The sequence below is a fragment of the Pezoporus flaviventris genome, unplaced genomic scaffold (genome assembly GCF_033815535.1).
Source record: "Pezoporus flaviventris isolate CSIRO_AGI_PZ_B2104156 unplaced genomic scaffold, CSIRO_AGI_Pfla_v1 ptg000013l, whole genome shotgun sequence".
NCBI classification, from domain to species: Eukaryota; Metazoa; Chordata; class Aves; order Psittaciformes; family Psittacidae; genus Pezoporus; species Pezoporus flaviventris.
The window spans coordinates 27,546,769-27,568,202 of record NW_026892561.1 but is presented as its reverse complement, the minus strand read 5'-3'; the positions used below and the strand labels follow the sequence as shown (position 1 = coordinate 27,568,202).

At 42.4% G+C, this 21,434-nt stretch overlaps 1 long non-coding RNA gene across 2 annotated transcripts in view; it reads right to left on the bottom strand.

The window, feature by feature from the left end:
* The window catches only part of LOC133268808 (uncharacterized), a 37,798-nt gene extending 17,656 nt beyond the window's left edge, over positions 1 to 20,142 (bottom strand). For both annotated transcript variants that reach the window (XR_009743175.1, XR_009743176.1), the window contains exon 1: positions 20,071 to 20,142. This is a non-coding gene — a long non-coding RNA (uncharacterized LOC133268808). The remainder of the gene's footprint in view (positions 1 to 20,070) is intronic.
* Positions 20,143 to 21,434: the final 1,292 nt, after the last annotated feature.

The following is a 21,434-nucleotide window of genomic DNA, read 5'->3' as shown; positions in this document are numbered from 1 at the left end:
GCAGGAGAGAGGGGTTTGTGAGCATGTCTTTCCTTTTTAGGGGGCTAAATAGAGGCTTCTATCCTCTCATGTTTTAATTATTTTTTTTATAGTTGCTTCATTAATTGATATTTATGTATTGCTTGTTGTGCATAAATTCTGGAAACAGCGTATAAGAGGATGTTCTCGTTACAGCTCTACAAGTGCTTGGCCAATACTGGAATATTAATAATTGGAATCACATGGAAAAGTACAGTTTGTTTCCCTTTCTCTGAGGTTTCTGTCCCATATGGTGCCTTCAGGGAATAAACAGTTGCTTCAAGAAAGGCATTTTTTTGCGTGTGCTGCAAGAATACTATTGGTAATGCCAAACCAATGGGGATACAGCTGAAGTACAGCCTGTGTAGCACCATTTTGCAGGTTCTATAAACCTAAATATGGACAGAAAACATCTTCCTGTGTGCGTCTTTCCCAGTCCCGTTGCCTGGTGGTCTGGCCTCCATGCAGCTTTCCTCTGGGAAACCCAAGCAAGGATCCAGGCAAGACATTTCTGAAGGGTAATGTCTGCTCCTGTTTAGTACCCAAGTGCCCACTTGACAGTTGCTCTGTTGCAGAAATGCCTGAGGAAGAGAGGACCACTTTTGTCACTGAAGGTCAGAACCTTATCCCACTGAAATCTGCAGAGACTGTAGCTCAGCCTAGCAGCCTTTCCACCTGCAGTGTCTAATTTAGATTACAAAGAGTAATTTTCCATCTTTAAAAAGAAAAAAAATAAATAAAAAGTTGGGAATTTACACGAGCAGTTGCTCTGGCTCTCTGGGATCATGACTGCAGTTTAGCAAAGCATCCCTCCATCACCCACATGTGTGAGCATCTCCAAATGCTCACACGCGTCCCTCTGCCCAGACGCTAAAGCACAAGCTCCTCAGTGGCCATGTGCTCAGCAAGCCGGTACCTCGGTTCCAGGTGGGACTGCAGCACAGCACCTGCCTGAGGGACCCAAGATCATACTGAAATCACTCAGTGCAGCAAGTGCTCCCTGTGGCTGAAAATCAAGGTCTGGTCTGCTTCTTGTTGCTCTCGAGCTGTACCTCATTTGGGATTTCTCTGTGACTCATGGCTAAAAAAATCTCCCCCACAGAGCAATCAGATGATGTCCTCTAAAGGCATTCAATCTGCTCAAGACTGGCAAGTTATGATCTGCCCACGGAGCTGTTGTTATTTGAGATTTTATTAATCATTTACTACATTTTATGAGGTTAGTCACCTGCATCGCCTCTGTGCTGACACAAGAATTTACCACTACAAGGATGAAAAATAAAATAAAAGATCATTTATCAGCTGCTCGCAATGCTCTTACCAGGTTACAAAGGCAGCTGGCAGAGAGAAATTTCTGCTGGGGAATCAAAACAAAACAAAAAGGAATGATGAGGCACAGCCAGAAGGGTATCACTGAAGATCAGTTTTATACTGAAGTGTGTGATAACCAATTATTCAGAGACATTCTGAATTGATAGTTCTGGCATTGAACTATCTCTGCCATGGGTTTGTAAACCTCTCACTGGCTTAGCTCTGGTAACATTTATTTAGAGATATACGAGGGCATCACTGGAGACCACAAAAGGACACTGATATTAGGCACATAATGTAGATACTAGATAACATAGATTAGATGTATATTAGATATATTAGAAAGCACAGAACTAGCTAATGTTCTGCCATAAATGTATGTTACTTCATCAAGGTCAATGGCATCTCCGCCAGCTCTCACCAGCTGTGGATTGGACCCATGAGCTATCACACAGGACTTGGAGAACACCCCACCAGGCAGAGGCAGCCTGTGTTGGGAGCATCATGCTCCCTTTCGAGCTGGGAGCAACAAACAAGACTAAGGTATGGAAACACAGCAACCTGTTTCACAGCTTGGTTTCTTGTAGCCGGATGCTCAGAGAAATGCAAGACAATGCCTTTTTCCCGTGTGGGCAGGACATAGACACAGCTGGCCACGGTGAGTAAGCAGGGTACTGTGCCACGCTTACAGGGGAGCAGAGCTGAGCAGGAGCTTCCAGTCCCCTTAAAAGCATTTTTCAAAACAGCTGATAAATTATTTATCAACTATAAATGGCCAGGGTAAATCTGTTGGCAAGGAGCAGCACATCACAGTTAGTGTTGACAACTCTAACTGGTAATTTATAGCCACTGGTAGACCACTGCTGAGGATATTACTCAGTCTTCTAAGTGGGTCTCTTCTACTTACAGGAATAAGAAACAATCCCCCCAATCTCTCCCTGTTCAGAAGGCCATCTCCTCCTGGCTCACCACAGCTTTATTCTCCAGCATCTGCAGGAATTCATGGAGTTGAGACCTACCATAGCTTGCTGTTTCAGGTATTTCCCAGTGAGAGACACTTGCAGCCTCTGGCTCGTAGCTGTCATGGCAATGAAGCACAAGATTTCGTTCTGGCCACAGCTGCTGAGGACTTGGAACAGTGGTTGCCTCTTGATCGAGTGATGGGAGATGTGCAACACTGTGGTTACGCATGGGGTGGACCTCTGCCACACCGGCCAACAAAACATTTCACCTTACTGCTGGGTGTAAGGAGAAGTAACAGTTTATCCTCCAGACCTACTCCAGGGGCTCCTTCTGCAAAGGGGGGAAGAGCATCTTGGCTGCTGCTGGTGAGGGGGATGTCTGTCCTGCCTGCAGGTGGGTGGTATGGCTGGGTGTTGGAGGGACAGAAACGTGCTAAAACCAGACAAACAGCCCTTCCCCCACTTAAAGCACTGCTATGACAAATATGCAAAAGTCACATATTTTGCAAGTGTAGAGCCTTCCTAGCAATAATTAGCTTCTAAACATTCCCCTGTCCTGTATAATAAATGAACAGCATAGTAAATGTTATGAGAATAATTCATTATTCATCATGAATAACAAATGAAGGGAATAATTTACCATCCACTGATCTTTAAAAGGGCCCTGCTTCTTTTTAATCATGTAGGGATGCCAAGTGTTGAGGAAGAGGTCCATGTTCGGTCACACAGACGCTACGGCTGCAGCTGCTGCTGGGTGGGTGCCTTGGCCTCAGGGCTGGCAAGCTGCTGCTGTTTACTGGTGGTACCATGACATAGCCTCTGCAGATGTCACCTTCTACATAGATGAGGATGGTGCTGCATCTCTGATATCCTTTCCACCTCCATGCTCTTTCCCGAGCCCATCTGTCTCCATGCACGACTGTCACTCTAGGCCAGTATGTACTCTAGGCCAGTACATTCCTGAAGCCCTGATGTATGCCTCCAGTATGCGGCTGTACTTTGACCATGACAAAGAGCCCTGAGACATCAAAAAAGCAATTAAAGACAGGGCCACACAGGTAAAAAAGAAGACTACTTTTTTGCCTCATCAGCTTTGTGGCCGATGCAACGCCTGTTCTACCTGCCTGGTTGGGCAGGAAGATGCTATTCTCCCATCACGTTCAGCACCACAGCCCAAATCCAGGCTTGCTCCCCACCAACATCTTTCCCTTTCTACCTCCCTACAAGCAGCTCTCCTTTTCCTATTTCCCAATATCAGATTTCTTTTTCCTTGTCCACAGCCAATCTGTTCTGCTGTTGTCTGTGTTCTTTAAAGATCATAGTGTTCATGGGATTTAACCCCTTGCCAAAGCCTCCTTCTTTTGCCCTTCTGGAAACCTGAGAGCCTCCCCCACCCCCCCAACCCCTTTTCTTGGGAGCTTAATACTGCTTGGGGGTAACATTTGTGGACCCATTTCTGTGTTATTGCTGCTGATTATTACTTGTTTATTGCTCTTCCTTCTCTTGTGTTCCCCCAGAGTTCCAGATGACAGACAGCACATAAATCACCGTAATGGAGCACAGCAAACAGAGATGAAGGTACACAAATTGTGTGTGTGCGGTGGCAGATAAGAAGTGTTAGTGGATCCTTTTGGTGCCTTTCGCAGCCAGGAGTCAAGGAAGCTGTGCTCCCAGCCCAGGTATCTCCAGCACCCTGACCAATAAGGACAGCTGAGAAAATACCCTTGAGAAATGGGTCCCTGCAAAAATCACGCTGCATGTCACACTTGCCAGCTGCCTTGGCATGCCAGCAACCTCTGCAGATTGTTTTCATGTGTGGCTTGTTTAAAAAATCCCTAAATGAACACATAGAGCCCATAGACCAGAATATAAAAACTAAAATTCTGCATTAGGATTTTAGGAAGTTATTATTTTTCATTCTAACCTCTCACCTATGTTATTGCTCCTGGATATGAATAAGCACTAAAACATAAAGGGTAGTTAGAAGCATCTGCCTGTTACACAGTAACTGCCCTCATGTGAATTTAGCTTGGTGAGTACGTTTAACGTTTTCCAATGATTTCAGCTCTAAGTTTTGCTAAACTTGCTTTTTTGGAGACTATTTTTGAGTAAAGACTTCCATAGGATAATCAAGATAATGTCTGCAAACTGACTTATGACCTCCAATATCTCAAAATACTCACAAACCTGCTGACTAACTGAGTATATTTTTGGCTGTGTGAACTTTCCAACCCTGAATGGAGTGATTAGCGACAAAGAGGGGATTTATATTTAAATCAGCATGAGCTAATGAAACTCTGGTGTGTGCCGAGAGCAGACTCAGAATTATACATCATGGTGCTGTGCTGAGGAGCAGTTAACACCTCACTGGCTGCCACTTTCCATAAAACCCCACCACCCCAGCAGGACCTGGACTTCTCTCACCCACCCAGCTACCAGGAATAGGAGCATCAAAATCATGCAACATCTCCATCCTAATAACATTTAGGCAGGGAGCCGAGATGATCAGACACTCAGAAGTTTAGAAGATGCTTTCTGATAACAAATGAGACAGGAAGAGTCACACCAAGCATTGCCGCTAACTGCTAGGCTTTCTGGGCCGCTCTTTTCCTTGGGGCAGCATAGAGGAATGTTTCAGTTTCATTGTTCCTTACACATAGCCTCTGGCTCTGGAGGACTGCCAGATTTTCATGTGTGTGCATGATTTTACAGCTAGATCCCACAAAACCTACCTACAAGAAGCCAGCAAAAAGCTTCCTTAGAAACCTGCAGAGACATGCAGTTCAACAAGGTCCCTAAGACAATCCATAAAATGCATTTCCCAGGAAGCTCTGATTAACTCAGGCTGCTTTATCCAGAATTAAAGCACTAATCTGGACACATGCATAGAGGTATGAGCTATGGTTTGACCCTCCACACGTGTTCTCTTCAAAGACAGCAAGATGACCCACCTCATCCTGGCTCACAGCACTGACCTGCAGAGTGGGACCTTGGTGCAGGTTAAAGGACAGTTTTAATTGGCATTATGCCTTCTCAGGCTTTATCGGTCAGCTTTGAAGTCTAACCAGCTTCCTTGTGAGGAATTCAAATTTGGCATGCTTGCATGAGACATAATGTGGTAACAGAGGTAGCTCTATATGTATGGTAATTTTTAGAGTTGAGTGACACTTCTCAAATGGATAAGTTCACTGAAAAATGCAGAAACCAATGGAATTTGTGAAAAAAATTAGAAAGTGTACAAATGTTTCCTTTTGACATGTCAAAAGAAATGGTTTGGAGATACAGAAACATTTTGTTTCAACATCATCAAAACAAAATATTTTGACTTTTTGTTTTGAAACAAGCTTCGTTGTTTAAAAACTGACCTAAATTTTAGGAAAAGATTTTTTTAAACCAGCATTATATAAGTAAAAAAAAAACCCAAACCAACATTTCTTTTCCTGAGGAGGAAAATGCTTGGGCTTACTCATTTTTCCCCTGGTTTTGCATTTGACAACCAAACTGACAAATCCATATTCATCTGCTTTCTCACTGTTAACACTCATGTCACATCCCCAGCTGCTAAAAGAAAGCAATGCCTTCATCCAGCAACGCATCACTGCTGTTACTCAACATCCCTGCTCTCACTGTGCAAAAAAGGGACTGCTATAATGGAGTATTGTCCACTCCATGTGGAGTATGTCCACAAAAAGCATGGTGGCATCTCAGGTACCTGTATCCATAGGTGATTCAGTATCCCTGGCACAGGATGTAGAAATGCCTGACTGCCCCATGGCCGTTACAGCCTTCAAGCCCCCACTGTACCTGGGCTGGCCTCTGCCAGGAGCTCTGTCCTTATCAGGGCTTTATTTAGTCAATCAGGTTAATGAATCACTCTGTTTTGCCAGTGAAATGAACCCTCACTAGTGTCTTATCTCCTGATCTTGCACAGCAAGAGAGCAGAAGAACAAAGACAGATTTATTGTGTCCTCTGTTACTCACCACCTGAAATGGCTGATAGGGCTCAGCAATGTGGCCACACTGCTTTTTAATGGCTAATTTATCTGCTTTCTGCTTCCCTTCCCACCCATGAGTTTCGATTCCAAAAATAACTTTAATAAAACAGTTGCTGTGGAGCTGGCTTTGTTTATGGCTGGCTTAGATTCTGCTCTGGCTCTGGCACTCTCAGACAGCGGGTTTGCTGGTGTTTAAGTTCACCGTCCTCCCAAGCAGCGCTTGCTGCAGAGATGGGACCCTCTGAAACCATCAGGCACATTCTTGTGTTCAGGATGCTGTGGACAGTGACCCTTAGTGCCCTGCACTGCAGAGCCAAAGGTCCATGAGGATATCTCGTGCCCTTCAGATGCTGCAATTCCCTGTGATGTTTGAAGCCACTCATGCCCTTGGGGTATCCTTCAGTACTGGAAAAGTCTGTTCATTAACAACAGATGAGTTTAGGGGTTTAGTATGCCCACAGACAGGATAGTTCATCTGTGTGTGAGAAAGGGCCGTGAGCTGCCTGCAACACACATCTCTGCCATAGCAGTCTGAGCATCAATGGAAACACCTCCTGCTGCATGCAGCGGAGCCAGGATTTCAGCCTGTACTTCATCAACAGCTATTGACAGACCTAGTCTTCAATCTCACTGCTTTCTGGGCCTTGGCTTCCTCATTTAATTTGATTAAAATCTCTTCTGCCCAGGGTCTGTCTGGACACTAGCTATTACAACATTTTCATCATAGGGTAGCTGGACGCTGTTGCCACAAAAGCCCATCCAGTTTTTTTTCCATTCCTCCCTGCAACTTTGGGAGTTTGTGCCAAGATTCAGTATTATGGGGAATTCCTACTAAGCAGCAATTTCCTGTAAGTTGTTCTTATGCCTTTTGTGACACAAGAGCCTTCAGCTCTCTCTTTCTAGTCTCTTTCTAAATTTTGCAGTAGTGAAGGGATGCTTTAGTTAAACTGGTGAGCAGGAAATCGAAATGCATTTTAGTGCTCTGCCCAGCACTGTGGTTACCAACTATTGATTCATTCACAGTGCATTGCTAGTGCCATTTGCTTCTATTTTAGTTTATTCCCTTTTCCTCCTACCCCTCTCTGTTTTCTATAACAACCCCAGGCACAGATTGATTCTTGGTGGCTGAGATGTAGCAGTGACATCTCTGCAGCTCAGAGCTCAGTGGCCAGCTGCAGTGACTCAGAGGAAGCATAGCTGCTTTAAAAAAAATCCTATCTCCAGGACATTACAAATCAAAAATAATTTCCAGTTCTATTATTATTCTCAGCCCAGGGCAATTGCACTGTGGTCTCAATGCAGCTGGCTCTGCCAGTCACTCCTGTTAACTATACTGAGTTTTCCTTCCAGTTTAAGGTTAACAAAAATTAGATTTGTGTGGCCAAATATAGGCAGAGATTTCATTCCCATGAGGCCATGTCTGCATTACTGAATCCCAGTCTTTTTAATGTGAAATAAAAATATACCAGTCATAGTTTTTTATCAAATAATATCACACTAAATTATGTTTTGTGGAAAAAGGGTGAGTTTGAATTTTCCCCTGGTGATCACTGCAGTGAGGAATGAGTTTTATCAAGGCTCCAGCCAGGGAAAGGGAAATAGATGCAGAAGAGATGTACACAGCAGTGATGCCGTTGCTCTTAGCCATGTCAGAATGGGTTTGGAGAATGTCATGAACTGGATAAATACCCTAAATTTTCAGACTTTTACAGACCGTGTTGGAGTGACCCCTCAATGCTATATTTGTAAATAAGTAGTAACAAATTCCTCCAAAGGTGTTGTCTGTCCTTGTTATTTGTTTTCCATGATTCTATGAACATCTGCTCCTACACAGGCATGCTAATGAAGAACAGGAGGTTTTTTATTTGATTTGTGGGATTTTTCACGTTCCTGTCCCACATCAGTCTCCACTTGTAGTATATAAGCCATAGATTTAAAAAAAGAAGCAGAAAACCTGGAACAGAGAAGTTGTACCTGCCCCATCTACAGTGACAGTGTCCAAGGACAGGTTGAAGAGAGCCGTGGGCGACATGGTCTAAGGAAAGGTGTCCCTGCCCATGGCAGGAGGGTTGGAAAGAGATGATCTTTAAGTTCCCTTCCAACCAAACCATTCTATGACTCTATATAATGATGATCAATAGTAATAATGAGCAATAAGAACTGATAACACAATCATTTTGACGTTAAGAGTTATTATTTCTAAACTGTTTAGATTTATATCAAGAATTTAATGCCAGGTCTCCTATTAGGCAAATCTGTTTTTACATTTGATGTTATAATAAAAAGTAGAAGTGGGGATAGCCAGTAACGCAGTTCTATATTATCTCCTTTAAATATAAAGGTAGGTATCATTAAATATGGATCTATATGTATATAACTGATCATTTAAAATAACTTTTGTGGCCTGCAGTGTCATTAATTAGGTAATAACTAAAACACATTTAGGTAAAAAATATTGTTGAATACTTTTAAATGTGACTCTTTTACTGGCTTTTTGTTAAGAAGAGAAAAAGCACACGAGGTTCCTAGAAGAGCTGTGCCTATGGAGGAAATGAGCTAGCTGAAATGCAAGTTTTTTGCTTTATCAGACTTCTTTTAAGTGGCTTTTTTTTTCCAAATTACATGGAGTTTTGGATTTTCCCCCACAAATTCTCTCTTTGCACTTTTGGCACTTGCTGTACCTAAGCGGTTTCATCCCAGAAGGGTGCTGCAGACAAGTGTTGAATCTGCACAAATGTTTCCAAATCAAAACAGTCAAAGTGCTACTCTATTTCCCTGGTTCTCTGATGTTTAGAAATAAACATTGGCAGTACTTATTTAGGGCTTTTTGGAGCATTTCTAAGCATTTCAGAGGCATACTCCCTCCCAAAGTGACAGAGTTTGCAATTTTGTTTGGTGGCTGAAAAGTGCAGGCTTGGAAATGCTATTTTAAAAAAGGGAAAAAGAGAAAACTTAAGTCCTGTATGGAACACCCACAGCAGCCAAATATTTAAGCCATGACACCCCAACAGTCCTTGGGGACAGCTGGGAGAAGAGCCTGGTACCAGCCCATACTGGCACTGCACGTTGCACAGCATCACTTGGATGCTGGCCAGCAGACAAGTACTGCTTCACACATGACCTCAGCTCTCTCCCTGTTTATTTTCCCAGCTTTCTCAAATTGCTAGCCCCTTCCTCACATCTTATTATCTCCTCTTTCCCCCACTTAATCATATTTATTTCACACCCCACCTAATCCTGAGTGCAAAAACTCCTAACATTCTTGCTCTTTGATGGCATGGTTTGTTCTCATCCAGAGAACATATAAAATCCAAATTTCCAATTTATTTTCTTCAATATTTCTCTGTTTATCTTCCCTGTCTTGACTCCCTTGTTATAGGTCTTGATTTGCTACTTTTAAGATTTACTGTGACGTACAAATTGTTTCTATTTGTACCTGCATGTGAAGTCAGTTGTGATGTGTCTTGGGAAAATTGACTTTAAAAACATAATACGAAAATGAGCAACATTAGGGGAAGCTAAGCCGCCTTATTGTCGATACATTTTCCCCCTTAAGAGGTTTTCCTTTTTTGCATCATTTACGTTATTGCCTTATTTACATTATTGCCTTTTTCTGGGAATCACTCCAATGGTGGGACTAAAGGGTCACAATTTGATGGAATATAGTGACGGTGATGCCAGATAAAATGTGCACACACTGTTCCTTTCAGTTAATGTTACTGAGATAGCAGGATGTTGGAGAAAATGGATGACCTACTTTTATCCTCTGTGTTAGAGATATGTTTTATAAGGTGGTAAGACTGTTTTGGAAATATATGCAAAATCCAAAGGGGTTTATACCAGTATCAACCCTGTGATTTCTATTTATAATGGTGTAAGCAAAATCAGAATTTTAGAGTAAAGATAAGGGAAAAAGAACAAATATTTTTGTATCTGCAGCATAGCTCCACCCTGCTATTCTTGGGAAACTTCATGTCCAATTCTGCTATGAAATGGCATTCAATCATCTTCAACTGCTTTTAATTATATTAGCTGTGTTATTGTAGCTGTTATCATCTAAGGTTATGACTGAAGCAGTATTTATACAGAGAAGTAATATCATTCGTTGGACCAGCTGATACACGGACAAGCTTTTGGCATACAAACCTGAAAAAGGGTTTGTGTGCCTGCAAACATATCTGTTTTTTTTTTTTTCTTTTTCCTAAACTATCAGTTTGTTCTAATAAAAGGCATTACATCTCCCTGTAGATTTGGTCTCATTTAATTATATGAGCACTGAAAATAGGTGAACCAAATTGCATAAGATCTTTTTTTTTGTCCCCAAACTATGCTAGTAGCTCCATCTGGGGCCCTCTGTTTCCAAACTGCTTGTAAAGAGCTAGAACATCAGGTTGCAATTATTACCATGTATGTATTAACTCATTTTAATCAAAAATATCAGAAAGAGCATAAACCATAAGACTTTGGGCTTTGAAACACTCTTTGTCTTTGGGAGAGAGAGCTGTGGCTCACAAGGGTTGTGTCTACATGTGCTTGTGCAGGGGCTGCCCTTGCTTGAGGCATGCAAAGTGACTGCTGTTTGTTCTAGCATTGGGTCTGGGTGGGTCTCAGGGCTGATCCAGTGTGGCAGCTTCTTTTATCTCCAGCTTGCTGTGTAACTATTTTCATACTAACCCACTTTTCTGTCTGGAAGTAACCCAAAGCAGAAGCCCCCAAACACTTGAACTCCTTGTATTTCAACTCAACACGACTGAGAATCATTCAAAATCTTTAGCCAAAATAATTTCTTACCAAGTTTCCAGCCAAATTTGCAGGCTCAAGAGAGTTCATGAATCATAGAGAACCAGCCAGTCATTTGCTGCATGACTTTGCTTCTAATTACAAATGGGCAACCATAATCTTTGGAGTCATTAATTGGTCAAAAATAACACTGGGAATTCAATGTAATGAGATCAATGCTCAGATATGATCATGAGAAATAAAAGTATTTAGTGCATGGGCGAAATGTAAGCTGCTTGGCTAGTAAAATGGAAACAGTTTTTAAAGCTTCCTTGTACCTTGACTACACAACATTTAACTTCATGTTTGACTTTAAACATTATAGAAGAGCTTTATTTTGGTCACGTGTACAGTGGATTCCTCTTAACACTTATTCCTCAAGAGTAAGGGTTTTATTTAATCCAGAATTTGCAGACTGAAAGGATTAATCTTTCGTATGCCTTCTTCCTTGGAGAGCTTTTTTAGAAAGCATATGTTCGCTTCATAGTTTTCTGACTATTGTCTTTTGGTATAACTGCTTGCTTCCCACCTCCCCTTCTCCCCAGCTTGTTTACACAGGGAATAAAAACCTGACCTTGACTTTAAGGTCTTTGGTGTTTCAGACTGTACAGTCAGCAGAGAGTAAGGGGAAAAATCAATGTGAATCATATTAGAAGAGTAATGCATAAGTGCCGGGAAGTCATCCTGGAAATGGAAACAACTGAGCTAATTCTTAAAAGAGCACATCCCACTGATTCATCTCAGGTACTTAAAACCCCCCATCACAACCTTCTCTTTTCTGCATCCTTTTTCTCCCCATCTAACACATCCTTAGGACTGTAAGAATACGAGGATGTACCAGAGCCCTTGCAAGGTACCAACCTCAGCTAGGTGGGAGTTGGAGTCAGAGGACAAAGAAGTGGCCCATATCTTCACCTGCCACAAGCTCTGCCTCTGCATCTGTGACTCTGATATTACAGGGGTCTTGTTAGCATCTCCAATAAACAAAATGTGTCAAATAAATCTATAAGACAGGTGAGAAAGAACAGCTTAGCAGATAAGAGACATGACGTTGTTAATGAGGATGTCAGCAACTGATTGTGTTTGTCACCAGTGGAATCACAAAGTACCCTGTCTGTACTGTGTTTTAGGAGAAATTGCTGTTTTCTGCCCATTTCTCAATTTATGGAGTGAAACCCTAGTGGAGCTGCCTTGGCATACTGTCAGGGCATCGAGGTCAGGGAGGCAAAGTCACACTTCATCTACCAGACGTGCCTTTTCATGAAGATGTACAGATCATTGCCATTTAAATGCAAATCATGTTTGGTTCAATATACTTAAATACCAGTGAAATGTCCTCAGCAATAATAGCAGACTGTTAATACATATGAGTATGAAATTCTTAATTAATTAGATGACATTAGAGTAGTAGTTGTGCTCTCAAAACAGCTCAAAAGTACTCTTTTAAAGGGAATTAATATTTAATAAGAAAAAATGTAACAGCTTCCTGAAGTCTGAATTAAATGAATGTACCTTTATGGCTTTTAGAAGTGTTTTACTCACAATTTAGTCTGCCAGGGAATTGCATCATAGGTGTTTTCTGCAACAGTGGGGCATACCCTGGGAAGCTTACCATCCATTAACCTTTCCTTCAGAGCCTGATTCCCCTTCTTAAAAAGGAATTGCTGGAAGACCAGAAAAAATGTATTTCCTTTGAAAACAGTCTGAAGGAAGGAGGAGGGAGTTGGAGGAGGTGTAGCACCAGCCAAGGAGCAGACATACCCTCTGGCATATGGATACCTCTTTGCAGGCAGGGGCGCCCATTCAGGCCCCTACCCCATTACACACAGAGGCCCCATGTGAGCTGCAAGCAGTGCTGGGAGCCAGCAGCACACATGCATACGAGCTTTTTGCCCCCCAGCAGGAACCAAATGCCACATTTACCCATTTCACAGGATTATCAGGTTAACATTCCCACAGCTAGAACATCTGGGATCACCTCTTAGATATTGCAAATGATGGTCCTGACCACGGAATGGCCCCATGCAGAGAACCTGTGAGGTTAATGTCCTGCATATGAAAACAGCTGACTTATTATAACAGTAATGGCCATTCCTCAAATAAATTAGACACACATATGCAGATCCTTATTTGCAAATAACCTGTAGGTGTCATCAAATAATTTGCATTTTCCTCCTTATGCAACAGAAAATTAAGCAGAAGACAGCTGAAGTAAATTTCAAGCTGCAGCCCCATAAAAAAACCACATGCTGTTGAGAAAAACGTTGTTTAAAGTAATCTGAGAAGCCGGCTGGTGAAATTCAGTCACTTTTTCCAAGGCAGAAGAATTTATAGACCCTATCTTCAGCACAAATCATTTCTGTTAGATTCCCCTACTTTTAAAATTGGGTTCCACTAACCTTTATTTATCATGTTTTCTCAGGACCACACAAATCAGACAAAAATTGCATGGTAGTCTCTTTTCCGTTTAAGCACATAGAGCAGGCATGTGCAACATCTAGCATTAAGAGTTTCAGCCATGGTTTTATTTCCATAACTGTTTCAGCATCCCCAGATGTCACTGCTTAAAGTCACCCTCTATACCAGAAGGGCTTCTTCAGTACTACTGTGTTATAAATAACACTACTAGTAGTAATAATAGCGAGTAGTCCTTAAGTTATCTCATACCTTTCTTCAGTTTTGCCCTTGCAACACCATGTCAGGACATTTTGTCTGAGCTGATGGGAAGAAGGGGTATTGATTTTCTCAAGATTGCTACCTTTTTCTCATCCTATTTAGTGCCAAGGGCTGGTATAAATTGCGCCAGGATCACCACATGCTGTACACTGGCACAACCAGGCAGCATGGAGCTGAGTTTGGGACTGCAGCAATGCTGGCTTGCTCAAGACAGTTCACAGCAGGGACTTTGCTTGAAATCTTGGTGTATTTTTAGTTGAGTTATGTGAGAAATAAAAGTAGGGCATCAGTGCTCAGCAGAACCGTACAGACAGGTTTTGCATACAGAGCAGAATTGGAGAACAGGGTGGGGGTTAGGCTTTTTCTTCTTTTTCTTTCATTCTGCTGACTTTGCGCAAAAGTTAAACATCATGTTTTACCCGGTGAACTCACATGAGGGTGTACAATAGATGTGCAGGAGAAAAGCAGTCTGCTCAGAGCCAGAGAGAAGCAAACAGTCCTGCATTGGCCAGGTCTGCATTGCCACCAGTGCTGGCAGGACCAATGGCCCCTTCGTGGAAGAGGGAGAGAATGGAGATGGAAAGAGGTTCTGGCAGCTTCCTTGAAATATCCTCTTAGTGTTATGGCTGGAAAACCAAGCAGGGAAATTGAGGCACTCCTCTCTAGCCTTATTCTGTGGTTTGGAAAGCAATTTGAATGAAAAATGAAGAGTTTGTGTACAAATCAGAGAAGAAAAATAAGACCCATACAAGACAAGAAGAAATTAAAGAAGTGGAGTCTAGGCTTGAAAAACTCTTCAATATCAGCATTCCTCCCCACCAAAAGGAAGCATTTTATTTTCCCTGGAAGGAGACAAAATGAGCAGCAGGGACTGCTGTTGTGGCAAGAACACCTGGAGATGTGCTAGCTGCCGTGAGAGCTCGCTGGCAGCGATAGCAATGGCATAATTTGCAGCAACATCTGCAGTTGGCCCAGCAACCATCTCTCCTCATTAATTAGCAGAAACCATAGGTTTGCCAGACAGTCCCATTGGCTTTTGTATTATTACTGTACCCCTTAGCGAATAAGCTGTCCTCTTCCCTTCGTGCTGAGGGGTATATCCAGTCTAACTGCAGAACAGGCACAGAAGTCCTGCGCATAAAAAAGGGGGTGGCAATAGGCTTACCACCATTTCGTGTGGGTCATGTTTACTACAACCACATGACTCAACAGCAGTGGGTTGTAGGCGTATGGAGATAACAGCAGAGGCTCATCACTAACTCCCTTGTCTCTCCCTGTGCCCCTAATTTTATCCTGCAAGGCATGCAACCATGTATGCATGATTCTGGGTTTTACTCTCTGAAATTATTTTGGCTTAGTTGTAATTTATTCACAATTATGTCTTGGCTCTCCAAGCTGACAAACACATCTTTTCACCTTGCCTCATCTTATCTGCCTGAAAATAAGAACCATGGCACTGTCCTTCAGGAGTGATTTGTTTCAGCCAGTGAGACAATATTATAACCCAACTCTACTTAATCCCCATTGAAACAGTACAGTCCAGATATGCAAGAAAGCAAAATGTTGATCAACAGGGACCCCTGGGCACCTTTGCCTGGCCATTACATGCCATCTCCATTGAACACCATCCTGGAGATGAATTACATCATCAATGGAGAAATTAATACAAGGCGGAGGGAGGTGTCAACTTTAAGCAAGTCTCTGCCAAGCTTGGCTTTCTTTTCCAGGGTTGCACTTATGATCAAATGTCAACTCCTGGTTGTGGATAAGAGACTGCAGGCTGTTAAGTGGGGAGCCCCAGATCTCTGGCAGGAGAGCTTCTATCAGGTCGTGGCTGCCTAGTCCTGTTGGTCATGCAGACAGGATTCCATTTACTTGCACGCAGTGCCAAGCCTCACACAGTCTTTTCATAACTCAAGCAATTTCATGCACAGTTTCATTCTTTCCATAGTGGGGAGGGGGACTTATTGCAAGAAAACCCGATCCAAAATGATCAAGGTGGCTTAATAACACAAGGCAAATGGTAGTGCTATGGCCCTGCTAGACAATAGCAAAACACATTCAGATACGCAGCTCAGACCTTGCTGCATTACACATGTAATTAGGTTGTTTCCATGGTAATGATCTAATTATGGTCTTCTTGGCTTTGTGTAATCACATTTGCTGCTTTTTGGCAGAGCTGTTTTCCTTATTTTTGAACTGCAACACTTGGCAAGATGTTCTTTCTAAAGCTGAATAATAATTTTGCCTGATGGAAACCAACAAGTCTGTGAGCTTTTATTTAAAGGGTTGAAGATACAAGACAAAACTATATATATATATAGCATATATATAATATATATGTATATATAAAGAAGGATTTTTTTCCCCGTAATTTCTGTTCCTCCTTCCTTCCTACTTTTTTTTTAGCAAGTGCTTAAAATAATGACTTATAGCAGTGGCTCCCACATGGGATGGGATACTTCAGAGGCCTCTCTTCTGCTCCTGGGGCTAGTGATGGGCTGACCTAAGGGCATAAGATTTCACGTCTCCCTGCTTTAGTTTCCTTCTCTGGGAACAATGATACTGACTTCAGATGAAATGTATACACAAAATGTGTATTATTTCTACTAAGCTATTTTAGCTCCTGGTAAGCCAGGTACCTTAGAGACAGCTGGTGAAATCCTGGCTCTGTAGAAGGCCAAGGGCAAAGTTCTTATAGATTTCCACAGTACTGCAATTTCCCATGTGGCTCTTCAAATACCTTAGAAAAAAACAGATAGATACAAAAAGCCAAATCTAGCAGCCTTGACCAGTATGGATCCTCCACCCTGCTGCCCCAGAGCTGAGTGAGCAAGTTGGCATTAGGTTTTGGTGGCACGCGGAGTATCTCTCTTAGCTGCCATAGCACTGCAGGGAAACCTGACTGTGGGATCTGCTGTTTACAAGTGGGATCCCCTTCACCAAGCCCACGCCCCCTGGCAACTCTGCTTATTCCTCTGTGTTATAGGTTTTAGGGAGATGCAGAGTTCAGGACTCTGCTAGAGCAAATACTTACAGGGATTTATCATTGTCTGTGTCTGTTGTGCAGGAGAGGTGCTTCTAATAGCCTATAATCTCTCCTATGGCAACTCTCTCCTTGAAGTCAGCTGCAAGATCTGTCTGTTAGTTATCACTTAGAAAGATTTTTAAAGCTTTCTTGCAAAACAAAAGATATATTTCTGTCTTGAGCAATAAGGGATCTGGGGAAAGACAGGAGATGAAAGGTCAAACAAGAGGAGCTTGTGAAATCACACTGGAGCAGAACTGCAGGCTGTAGTCAGCCAGGAGCTTGTATTGCAATTGACAAGGCTATTCACGAAAAGGTTTTTTGATTGGAGTTGCCATGACAATAGAAAACACCTAAAAAAAGATCTATGAAATGTTATATCAGCATCAAGCCAAGAAGTTAAGCCAAGTCTACACTCAAGTTATTTCTATGAATCAGTAACTTTCATAGCAGTACTGCTGAAAGAAGGATTTGGTCCTCTGATTTTGAAGATTTGGGAAAACAGATATGAAATGTAAATTATGACAGAAAAGATTTGTGCCATAAAGAATTTGCTGTGGAAGGATGCTGGAAACCTTGACAATACTATTTACAGCTCTTGCTTATTGTACTGAATATACACACAAGACAACAGGGTCCTCTGATTTTGACAGGGGGGTATAGCTGCTCTCTGAATTAATACAACACCCACTCTGCATCCTCTAAGGATTGAAATTTCCATCTCTAAACCATAAAAGAGAGATTTCAAATCCAAAATAAGTGGCATAGAATTTCAAGGACACAGCAAAAACTTATTCACTTTTGAAAGCAGTGTTTTCTCAAGATATCAGAGGTGAGAAGAAAAACTCATGCTGCCGTTGTTTTGAATGAATAATGATGTGAGGGTGTTTTTTTTTAGTTCGATGCCCCTCTGAGCACAAGATCCTCAGAGCTTAAAGCAAGGACCAGAGTTGTCCTCTGCTGTTTTTTGGGGCAGGCAGCGGAGGTCTGCAGAACTGACCATGCTGTTAGCCCAGAGAATGTAAGTTATGCTATTGCGCCATATGATTTTGTGATACGTTCATCAGAAAATAAAACTAACTGTGATTAGCTATTGCCAATGAAGTTTTAGCAGATTGACACTTCTCAAATGCCAAGATATACCCAAATAAGCACAAAAAGAAATGCTTGTGAATGGACAGGCAACTGCACAGCACTCATGGTGAAAGTCAAATAACAGCAGTGAGGTGAGGTGGGATTTCAGGTCTGCCCTGTCACTGCACCTAGTGAAGTGAATGCCTTTTCTGAGGACCTTTCAACAGGTCACAGCTAATTGACTTCCACATCTCCCCTGCAGGGCAGGTAAGTATGAAACATGTACCCTGCTGGAACATCATTCTTCACTGATACACAGCCATCTCCTGGATGGGATGATGTATCAGCTGGTAAATGGGGCAGAGTCTTAGTAAGACATTCTGTACCTCAGGTACCCTTCTCCCCTTCCTCCTGCCCTGCTTTTCAGCCAGCCAGAGCAAGGACGAGGAGGCTAGCAATCAGCTGGAGGTTGACAGCCCCGAGGTTGTATGGAGAGCAAGCACTGCGGTTGGTAGGGACCAAGCTGCCGCAACCTTGCTTGCTCAGGGCCGGGGCTTCTCAGAAACATCTCACCACAAGGCCCTCAGTGGAAACTCTACAGAAAATCCTTCAATCGAGGGGCAGCCCAGCTCTCCCAGCAAGTGCCTGGGGCTGAGGATGAACCGCCTGAAGGGGACAGATTGGGTCCTCTTTGTATTTCGTCCATGCAGTACAGCAGTGTACTATGCACACGTAACAGCACAACACGTACATACACATACATATACAACATAACCATGTGGGATATTGTCTCCTGTCTCCTCCCTATCTAACAGCAGAAGAAGGGACAGGCTTGTCTCCAGACAACAATGGCATGTTAACAAGAGACCTGCTCACTGAAACTGCTGCTTCTTGTACTTTGGCTCTGGTTGTGGTATTGGATAATATGGAACTGCATATTTTACTGTGCAGACTGCACAGACATCCCTGCAGTGCAAAACTTCGTGCACAAGCCGCAGTAATCACTATCTCTTGCCTTCAAGGTATTGCACACTTGTAGACTAAAATCAGAGCTGAGGATCCTGTCCTCCTTTCCACGAGTATGCAAATTTCATTAATGCCCCCAAGGTTTTAATGTGTGCTGCAGAAAAGACCAGACCCCCCTCAATTTATTTTGCTCCTGTTTCCTTCTTTCATAACCCAGATATTTGCATAATACAGAGCAACAATGCCAAGCGCTGAATGCCTCCATTCCTCCTGCACAGGCTCCATATGCTGCCTACCTCTGTCAGTCCCGGGGAGCTCTGCAATTGCAGGAAGACAATTTTCAAACTGTATGCGTGTAAATTAGAGCTGACACTCTGCAGTTTTAATTCACGGACTGAACCTAATCCTTGCTCACACCCTACCCATCAGATAACCTTAACACCATGATCAATACCGCCAGATAATTACAACAAGTAGGAAAGCTAAGTGCATGTTTCCAGGTTTTTTCATCAAAACAAAGTCCTAATGGTATGTTCCTGCCAAGGCTTATACAATTCTCCTTCGTTACACTGAGAGCTCACATAAGCCTAATACTGTATAATACTTCTTATGTGAATACTCTTAATGAGAAATTCCCTTTCGTCTAAATCTAGCTCATCTATCTTGGTTTGAATCTCTAATTCTGTATGTGTAGGGGGACAAAACTGTCCCTCTGTTTCCCTGTTGATCTACTGCCAAATCCACTAACTTCAACAGCTAGAATGACTGAGAAAAATGAAAACCTGGTCCATGAAATTTCAGAGATTCCACCTTTGGGTTTCATTGCTAAAGATGGTTGATACAATTTCCCATTGTCTCCTGGTCACTTCAGATCTTGTTTCTCAAACATATGTTGCCCTTTTGCTCTTTATATATTTGCTTTGCTATTGGTTAGGAGAAGCTTGTCCTATGCAGACATTGCCTTAGGAAGAGATACTAGCAAGCAGAAAGCCATTTCACACCGCCCTGGGAAGAATGAATCAACTTAGAGACATCCTGATTTTTTGTGTCAGGTGGAGCACCAAGGACACTGTTTCTGACCACAAACACTGACTCCCATGCCAAAAGGATAGGGGACCACTCAAAGCACAGTGTCAAGTGAAGCATGAGCATTTTTCCCATTTTCACTTTAAGTTATACAGAAACAACAGGGTCCACAAAGCATGCATCAGGGTACCTTGATCAGGACCTAAGCAACAGCTCAGTGTTAGATTATTCTCACCTCTATGCAGCAGAGCAATGCAAGTAGGTGAATCCTCTTCCTTTGAAGTGCAATGTCCAACCCTGACTTTTAGGATGTCTGGAGTTAAACACCAGTAGTAACCCTGCAGTGAAAGAAAGCAAAACGACTGCAGTCATTGACTGCACTGCTATAAATTCTCTGGTATAAGAAACTTTCATCTCTGTACACAGTTGTGAAGAAGCTATCATGAACATGGGCTCTAGCACACATACACACACAGAGCATATGCACACACAGAGAGATCAATAGGTTGCATATGGTGCATGTGGCATAATTCATTACTTTTCTTGAAGGCTGTCAGATATTTGAGATGTATTGGGTGAGAAGAGTACTGGGATAGTCTTGTTATTAGTCCACAGCTCAGCTGCATTGTAAGATTTACTCTATGACATTGCTTCCAAAACTTGTAACCTTTCAAATCAAAGGAACGTCTCAGACTCTTGAGTTTTTGCTAGTCGAAGGTGTTAATGATAAAAGCAGAAGCCTGAAAAACGGACATGTTAGACAATTATTCACAACTGTTTCTCAGCCAATGTGCTACCCTATAAAAATTAAACTGGAAAATATATGGTGCTCCCAGCTGTCTCGCTCATATCCGTACATTATCTGGTTGGTGCCACTGAGGGTGGTGTGATGAGGAAGCTTCATTTTGTCCATCTGTGGTGGATGCTTCCGAGGACTGCTTGCTAAATGATCAGGGTATGGATACTATAGGGATTTTAGCTCAACCACATCCATACTGGAGAGGAAGGTGTTTTGGTGAACACACCCAGGGCATGACAGCCTTAGTGAGCCCTAGACTTCAATCCTAGGAGGACATAAATGGTGCTGGTTTGAGAACATTTAGGGTGGTGTAGTAGACGACTATGGTTGTTGGCCGCATTGACATTTTGCTTCAATAACACACACACAGCTGTCTCTTGGGTTCTTGCCAGCTGTTGCCAGATGTGACTTAGCTTTTGCTAGGATAGGAAGGAGAAAAACGTTATCCCCAAAGCTGGTTTGAGTGTCTGTAGAAACAATTTTTCTCTGCAAAGGTTTGTGTTATTCAGTTGTTCCTTACTGCAAGGCAGTAATACTGTACAGGTTTTTCATGCATCAAAATTCCTCTGAAGTGCATGGCAAAAGCATAGTCACACACTCTTGTGTCACTGTCAGGAGCACGGGCCACCACGGAGGTGGTGTAGCAAGTGTTGTCACAACCTGAAAAGTAATTTATGCTAAAAGAGAGCCAGTGTGTGACTGACTGGCAGGCTGCAGTTGGAAAACATTTATAAAAATTTAACCTTCCTTCACTATAAAATGTTTGTTTTCATTTATTTTGAAAAGTTTATTTTCAGTTT